The sequence below is a fragment of the Oncorhynchus keta genome, unplaced genomic scaffold, assembly GCF_023373465.1.
Source record: "Oncorhynchus keta strain PuntledgeMale-10-30-2019 unplaced genomic scaffold, Oket_V2 Un_contig_3995_pilon_pilon, whole genome shotgun sequence".
Classification (NCBI taxonomy): domain Eukaryota; kingdom Metazoa; phylum Chordata; class Actinopteri; order Salmoniformes; family Salmonidae; genus Oncorhynchus; species Oncorhynchus keta.
The window spans coordinates 66,299-75,000 of record NW_026287547.1 but is presented as its reverse complement, the minus strand read 5'-3'; positions in this window follow the sequence as shown (position 1 = coordinate 75,000).

Below are 8,702 nucleotides of genomic sequence, written 5' to 3'. Positions count from 1 at the left end.
TTAACCCAAACCAGAGGGTTACTGATGGAGCCCAGGACCCAGGACCCAAACCAGAGGGTTACTGATGGAGCCCAGGACCCAGGACCCAAACCAGAGGGTTACTGATGGAGCCCAGGACCCAGGACCCAAACCAGAGGGTTACTGATGGAGCCCAGGACCCAGGACCCAAACCAGAGGGTTACTGATGGAGCCCAGGACCCAAACCCAAACCAGAGGGTTACTGATGGAGCCCAGGACCCAGGACCAAACCAGAGGGTTAATCTGATGGAGCCCAGGACCCAAACCAGAGGGTTAATCTGATGGAGCCCAGGACCCAGGACCCAAACCAGAGGGTTAATCTGATGGAGCCCAGGACCCAGGACCCAAACCAGAGGGTTAATCTGATGGAGCCCAGGACCCAGGACCCAAACCAGAGGGTTAATCTGATGGAGCCCAGGACCCAGGACCCAAACCAGAGGGTTAATCTGATGGAGCCCAGGACCCAGGACCCAAACCAGAGGGTTAATCTGATGGAGCCCAGGACCCAGGACCCAAACCAGAGGGTTAATCTGATGGAGCCCAGGACCCAGGACCCAAACCAGAGGGTTAATCTGATGGAGCCCAGGACCCAGGACCCAAACCAGAGGGTTAATCTGATGGAGACCAGGACCCAGGACCCAAACCAGAGGGTTAATCTGATGGAGCCCAGGACCCAGGACCCAAACCAGAGGGTTAATCTGATGGAGCCCAGGACCCAGGACCCAAACCAGAGGGTTAATCTGATGGAGCCCAGGACCCAGGACCCAAACCAGAGGGTTAATCTGATGGAGCCCAGGACCCAGGACCCAAACCAGAGGGTTAATCTGATGGAGCCCAGGACCCAGGACCCAAACCAGAGGGTTAATCTGATGGAGCCCAGGACCCAGGACCCAAACCAGAGGGTTAATCTGATGGAGCCCAGGACCCAAACATAAACCAGAGGGTTAATCTGATGGAGCCCAGGACCCAAACATAAACCAGGGGGTTAATCTGATGGAGCCCAGGACCCAAACATAAACCAGAGGGTTACTGATGGAGCCCAGGACCCAAACATAAACCAGAGGGTTAATCTGATGGAGCCCAGGACCCAAACATAAACCAGGGGGTTAATCTGATGGAGCCCAGGACCCAAACATAAACCAGAGGGTTACTGATGGAGCCCAGGACCCAGGACCCAAACCAGAGGGTTAATCTGATGGAGCCCAGGACCCAGGACCCAAACCAGAGGGTTAATCTGATGGAGCCCAGGACCCAAACATAAACCAGAGGGTTACTGATGGAGCCCAGGACCCAAACACAAACCAGGGGTTTAATCTGATGGAGCCCAGGACCCAAACATAAACCAGGGGGTTAATCTGATGGAGCCCAGGACCCAAACATAAACCAGAGGGTTACTGATGGAGCCCAGGACCCAGGACCCAAACCAGAGGGTTAATCTGATGGAGCCCAGGACCCAGGACCCAAACCAGAGGGTTAATCTGATGGAGCCCAGGACCCAAACATAAACCAGAGGGTTACTGATGGAGCCCAGGACCCAAACACAAACCAGGGGTTTAATCTGATGGAGCCCAGGACCCAAACATTAACCAGAGGGTTAATCTGATGGAGCCCAGGACCCAAACATTAACCAGAGGGTTAATCTGATGGAGCCCAGGACCCAAACATAAACCACAGGGAGACCTGATAGAGCGATATCTTCAAAGTGAAGTTGCCCCTAGACCAGGGTTCCCCAACTGCCAACTTCATTTGGCCCCCCCAAATTTCCGGACAAAAACCCCTGAAATAACATATTTTGGGTAATTTTCATTGTCGGACATAAAAGACTAAAAATACCAGGAAATCAGTTCCAAGTGATTTTAATTTTGGAAATCTGCTACCAAGTATTCAATCCAAAAGGCACCCTATTCCCTATATTGTGCGCTACTTTTGACCAGGGCCCTATGGTGCTCTATATAGGGGATAGAGTGCCTTTTGGGATGCAGCCCTCCCCATTCCACCCTCTGCTGGCTTCGCTAATTGATTACACACTTCCATAGAACTGCCAGGTCGCAGCTGATCTGCACGAGCAAGTCTATAGGAAATACAGGCTGCCTACTGTAATCATCACCTGTGTTGTGTGGAGTCATGTCTTGTCGTCCTGTGTGGAGTCATGTCTTGTCGTCCTGTGTGGAGTCATGTTTTGCCGCGGGTGTGTGGAGTCATGTCTTGTCGTCCTGTGTGGAGTCATGTCTTGTCGCCTGTGTGGAGTCATGTCTTGTCGTCCTGTGTGGAGTCATGTCTTGTCGTCCTGTGTGGAGTCATGTCTTGTCGTCCTGTGTGGAGTCATGTCTTGTCGTCCTGTGTGGAGTCATGTCTTGTCGTCCTGTGTGGAGTCATGTCTTGTCGTCCTGTGTGGAGTCATGTCTTGTCGTCCTGTGTGGAGTCATGTCTTGTCGTCCTGTGTGGAGTCATGTCTTGTCGCGCTGTGTGGAGTCATGTCTTGTCGTCCTGTGTGGAGTCATGTCTTGTCGTCCTGTGTGTCATGTCTTGTCGGAGTCATCATGTCTTGTCGTCCTGTGTGGAGTCATGTCTTGTCGCCCTGTGTGGAGTCATGTCTTGTCGCGCTGTGTGGAGTCCTGTGTGGAGTCATGTCTTGTCGCCCTGTGTGGAGTCATGTCTTGTCGCCTGTGTGGAGTCATGTCTTGTCGCCTGTGTGGAGTCATGTCTTGTCGTCCTGTGTGGAGTCATGTCTTGTCGTGTGTGGAGTCATGTCTGTGCCCTGTGTGGAGTCATGTCTTGTCGCCTGTGTGGAGTCATGTCTTGTCGTCCTGTGTGGAGTCATGTCTTGTCGCTGTGTGGAGTCATGTCTTGTCGCCTGTGTGGAGTCATGTCTTGTCGTCCGCTGTGTGGAGTCATGTCTGTGTCGCCCTGTGTGGAGTCATGTCTTGTCGCCCTGTGTGGAGTCATGTCTTGTCGTGTGGAGTCATGTCTTGTGTTGTGTGGAGTCATGTGTGGTGTGGAGTCATGTCTTGTCGTCATGTCTTGTCGCCTGTGTGGAGTCATGTCTTGTGTGGAGTCATGTCTTGCCGCCCTGTGTGGAGTCATGTCTTGTCGCCTGTGTGGAGTCATGTCTTGTCGCCCTGTGTGGAGTCATGTCTTGTCGCCCTGTGTGGAGTCATGTCTTGTGTGTGGAGTCGCCCTGTGTGGAGTCATGTCTTGTCGAGTCCTGTGTGGAGTCATGTCTTGTCGCCCTGTGTGGAGTCATGTCTTGTCGTGTGGAGTCATGTGTGGAGTCATGTCTTGTCGCCCTGTGTGGAGTCATGTCTTGTCGCCCTGTGTGGAGTCATGTCTTGTGGAGTCCTGTGTGTGGAGTCATGTCTTGTCGCCTGTGTGGAGTCATGTCTTGTCGCCTGTGTGGAGTCATGTCTTGTCGCCCTGTGTGGAGTCATGTCTTGTCGCCCTGTGTGTGTCTTGTCGGTGGAGTCATGTCTTGTCGCCCTGTGTGGAGTCATGTCTTGTCGCCCTGTGTGGAGTCATGTCTTGTCGCCCTGTGTGGAGTCATGTCTTGTCGCCTGTGTGGAGTCATGTCTTGTCGCCCTGTGTGGAGTCATGTCTTGTCGTCCTGTGTGGAGTCATGTCTTGTCGTCCTGTGTGGAGTCATGTCTTGTCGCCCTGTGTGGAGTCATGTCTTGTCGCGCTGTGTGGAGTCATGTCTTGTCGCCCTGTGTGGAGTCATGTCTTGTCGCCCTGTGTGGAGTCATGTCTTGTCGCCCTGTGTGGAGTCATGTCTTGTCGTCCTGTGTGGAGTCATGTCTTGTCGCCCTGTGTGGAGTCATGTCTTGTCGCCCTGTGTGGAGTCATGTCTTGCCGCCGTGTCTGTGTGGAGTCATGTCTTGTCGTCCTGTGTGGAGTCATGTCTTGTCGCCCTGTGTGGAGTCATGTCTTGTGTGTGTGGAGTCATGTCTTGTCGCCCTGTGTGGAGTCATGTCTTGTCGCCTGTGTGGAGTCATGTCTTGTCGCCCTGTGTGGAGTCATGTCTTGTCGTCCTGTGTGGAGTCATGTCTGTGTGAGTCATGTCTTGTCGCCCTGTGTGGAGTCATGTCTTGTGTGTGGAGTCATGTCTTGTCGCTGTGTGGAGTCATGTCTTGTCGCCTGTGTGGAGTCATGTCTTGTCGCCTGTGTGGAGTCATGTCTTGTCATGTCTTGTCGCCTGTGTGGAGTCATGTCTTGTCGCCCTGTGTGGAGTCATGTCTGTGTGGAGTCATGTCTTGTCGCGCTGTGTGGAGTCATGTCTTGTCGCCCTGTGTGGAGTCATGTCTTGTCGTCCTGTGTGGAGTCATGTCTTGTCGTCATGTCTGTGTGGAGTCATGTCTTGTCTTGTCCTGTGTGGAGTCATGTCTTGTCGTCGCATGTCTGTGTGGAGTCATCATGTCTTGTCGCCCTGTGTGGAGTCATGTCTTGTCGTCCTGTGTGGAGTCATGTCTTGTCGCCCTGTGTGGAGTCATGTCTTGTCGCCTGTGTGGAGTCATGTCTTGTCGCCCTGTGTGGAGTCATGTCTTGTTGTGTGTGGAGTCATGTGTGTGGAGTCATGTCTTGTCGTCCTGTGTGGGAGTCATGTCTTGTCGCCCTGTGTGGAGTCATGTCTTGTCGTCCTGTGTGGAGTCATGTCTTGTGTGGAGTCATGTCTGGTGTGGAGTCATGTCTTGTCGCCTGTGTGGAGTCATGTCTTGTCGCCTGTGTGGAGTCATGTCTTGTCGCCTGTGTGGAGTCATGTCTTGTCGCATGTCTTGTGTGTGTGGAGTCATGTCTTGTCGCCCTGTGTGGAGTCATGTCTTGTCGCGCTGTGTGGAGTCATGTCTTGTCGCGCTGTGTGGAGTCATGTCTTGTCGTCCTGTGTGGAGTCATGTCTTGTCGCCTGTGTGGAGTCATGTCTTGTGGTGTGGAGTCATGTCTTGTCGCCTGTGTGGAGTCATGTCTTGTCGCCCATGTGTGGTGGAGTCATGTCTTGTCGCCCTGTGTGGAGTCATGTCTTGTCGCCTGTGTGGAGTCATGTCTTGTCGCCCTGTGTGGAGTCATGTCATGTTGTGTGTGGAGTCATGTCTTGTCGTCCTGTGTGGAGTCATGTCTTGTCGTCCTGTGTGGAGTCATGTCTTGCCGCCCTGTGTGGAGTCATGTCTTGTCGCCTGTGTGGAGTCATGTCTTGTCGCCTGTGTGGAGTCATGTCTTGTCGTCCTGTGTGGAGTCATGTCTTGTCGCCCTGTGTGGAGTCATGTCTTGTCGCCTGTGTGGAGTCATGTCTTGTCGCCTGTGTGGAGTCATGTGTGGTGTGTCATGTCTTGTGTGGAGTCATGTCTTGTGGTGTGGAGTCATGTCTTGTCGCCCTGTGTGGAGTCATGTCTTGCCGCCATGTCTGTGTGTGTGGAGTCATGTCTTTGTGTGCGTCATGTGTGGAGTCATGTCTTGTCGTGCTGTGTGGAGTCATGTCTTGTCGCCCTGTGTGGAGTCATGTCTTGTCGCGCTGTGTGGAGTCATGTCTTGTCGTCCTGTGTGAGTCATGTGTAGAGTCATGTCTTGTCGCGCTGTGTGGAGTCATGTTTTGCCGCGGTGTGTGGAGTCATGTCTTGCCGCCTGTGTGGAGTCATGTCTTGTCGCCCTGTGTGGAGTCATGTCTTGTTCATGTCTTGGCTGTGTGGAGTCATGTCTTGTCGCCCTGTGGGAGTCATGTCTTGTCGCCCCAAAAGTCATGTCAGGTTCTCATGTCCTCTGTGTGGAGTCATGTCTTGTGTGTGTGTGGAGTCATGTCTTGTGTGTGTGTGGAGTCATGTCTTGTCCGCCCTGTGTGGAGTCATGTCTTGTCGTCCTGTGTGTCATGTCTTGCCGCTGTGTGGAGTCATGTTGCCGTGTGTGGAGTCATGTCTTGTGCCGTGCTGTGTGGAGTCATGTGTCATGTGTGGGGGAAGGGAACATGCACAGTTCCTGTGTGGACAGGCCAGACTAACACTTCCCTGGGGAGTCATGAAATGCAGAAGCACTTCCCTGTGGAAGTGCAGAAGCACTTCCACAAAGGTGAGCCCTGGAGGAGGGAAATGCTCTCACTTCCGGTGGGGAAGGAAATGCAAGCACTTCCCTGGGGGTCAAGGGAAATGCAGATTATTATCCCTGGGGGAAGGGAAATCAGACACTTCAAGTGGGGGAAGGGAAATGCAGAAGCACTTCCTTGGGGAATTGGAATGCAGATGTTGCTATGGGGTCAGGGAAATGCAGAAGCATCCCTGGGGGAAGGGAAATGCAGAAGCACTTCCCTGGGGGAAGGGAAATGCAGAAGCACTTCCCTGGGGGAAGGGAAATGCAGAAGCACTTCCCTGGGGGAAGGGAAATGCAGAAGCACTTCCCTGGGGGAAGGGAAATGCAGAAGCACTTCCCTGGGGGAAGGGAAATGCAGAAGCACTTCCCTGGGGGAAGGATAGCATGCAGAAGCACTTCCCTGGGGGAAGGATAGCATGCAGAAGCACTTCCCTGGGGGAAGGGAAATGCAGAAGCACTTCCCTGGGGGAAGGGAAATGCAGAAGCACTTCCCTGGGGGAAGGGAAATGCAGAAGCACTTCCCTGGGGGAAGGGAAATGCAGAAGCACTTCCCTGGGGGAAGGGAAATGCAGAAGCACTTCCCTGGGGGAAGGGAAATGCAGAAGCACTTCCCTGGGGGAAGGGAATGGAAGGAAATGCAGAAGCACTTCCCTGGGGGAAGGAAATGCAGAAGCACTTCCCTGGGGGAAGGAAAGCATGCAGAAGCACTTCCCTGGGGGAAGGATAGCATGCAGAAGCACTTCCCTGGGGGAGGGAAATGCAGAAGCACTTCCCTGGGGGAAGGGAAATGCAGAAGCACTTCCCTGGGGGAAGGGAAATGCAGAAGCACTTCCCTGGGGGAAGGGAAATGCAGAAGCACTTCCCTGGGGGAAGGGAAATGCAGAAGCACTTCCCTGGGGGAAGGGAAATGCAGAAGCACTTCCCTGGGGGAAGGGAAATGCAGAAGCACTTCCCTGGGGGAAGGGAAATGCAGAAGCACTTCCCTGGGGGAAGGGAAATGCAGAAGCACTTCCCTGGGGGAAGGGAAATGCAGAAGCACTTCCCTGGGGGAAGGGAAATGCAGAAGCACTTCCCTGGGGGAAGGGAAATGCAGAAGCACTTCCCTGGGGGAAGGGAAATGCAGAAGCTCTTCCCTGGGGGAAGGATAGCATGCAGAAGCACTTCCCTGGGGGAAGGGAAATGCAGAAGCACTTCCCTGGGGGAAGGGAAATGCAGAAGCACTTCCCTGGGGGAAGGGAAATGCAGAAGCACTTCCCTGGGGGAAGGGAAATGCAGAAGCACTTCCCTGGGGGAAGGGAAATGCAGAAGCTGTTGTTTCCAGAGAACTGCACCAGTACAAACCTGACAGCCTACAGAAACCCTCCACTGACACCTGATAGTGACACAAATTCAATCAACACTAATGCATCAATTAATACCATTTTGTTTGCCTAATTTTTGGAATTTTCTTCATTTTTATATTATTTACACTTTTCAAAAGCAAAACAAAACAGTAAATGATAAAACTACTAAGAACACCCGCTGAGGCAGAAGTCCTGTCCAGCCTCCACCAACACAAACGTAATCCACAGGGTGAAGGTAGACCTCAGTCCTAATGGCTTCCTCCAGACAACTGTCTGGAGGAAGCCATTTGGACTGAGGTCTACCTTCAGGTCTTCAGGTTACCTCTCCTCTTACCAGCTCAGTCTCCCCTTCTCTTTCTCTGCCAAACCATGTCCTCATGCTGGGGAGACTGGTGGGTGCTGCTGTAGCTATTAGAAGTAGGAGCAGAGATGGGCCTGGGTCTCCTGGTTAGCCCGGCAAGCATTGGCGACTACTCGGGCGTGACTGAAACAATAGAGCACGGTCGGTCAGGTGACATAAGAGTTCCGGGGTACGTCACAGTGTCACTCTCACTATGTTCCCAGGGACGGTCCGGGGCTTAGTCCTAGACGGATTAGCCTAATAGGGGTTACGTTCCAAACCGTTCCCATGGAGATGTCCCAACTCCCAGGGACACTTTCCATGAGGCAACTCTAACTGTCGAGGGACCAAGCGGTGCTGTTTTCAGTATTGTTGTTGGTTGGTATCAACGTGTACTGAATCACAGCCCAGGGCTAAAAGGTGGCGGCGCTGGAGAAGTTAAAGAACTCACTTGTTACAGCCTGTTTCACACGGTGTCCAACAATGGGAGGAACAACGTGTTTCACAAGAGCAGAAAACAGATGAAGAGGGTAAATGGAATGAAGGCAGTCAGTGCAAATCCCATGTCGTGTTTGCTGGGCTTTTTAAATATGTTTACTGTGACAAACACATGACCATCTGTCCAGTCTCCTGGCAACAGAGCCACTTTGGCACCTTTCACCTTAATCTGTTTCTAGAAAACGTGATAACAGCTTATGTCAGACCAATGGTGAAACTTCTCGATGGGTTTGTTCCACTGTGAGTGAAGCACAGCTTCAAATCGGGCCACGCCCACACATTTCTACTCAGTGATTCAAGAGCAACAAAGCTTGACTTAATTTAATAAAACAGCCAAGTAATTAAATTAGGGTCAATCAAGAGAGGAGTGGACACGAACGCCAGTCCCCACTGGTCTCTGAACTGAGCTTCCTGAGCCAGGTGCAAATCAAGCTTTAGAT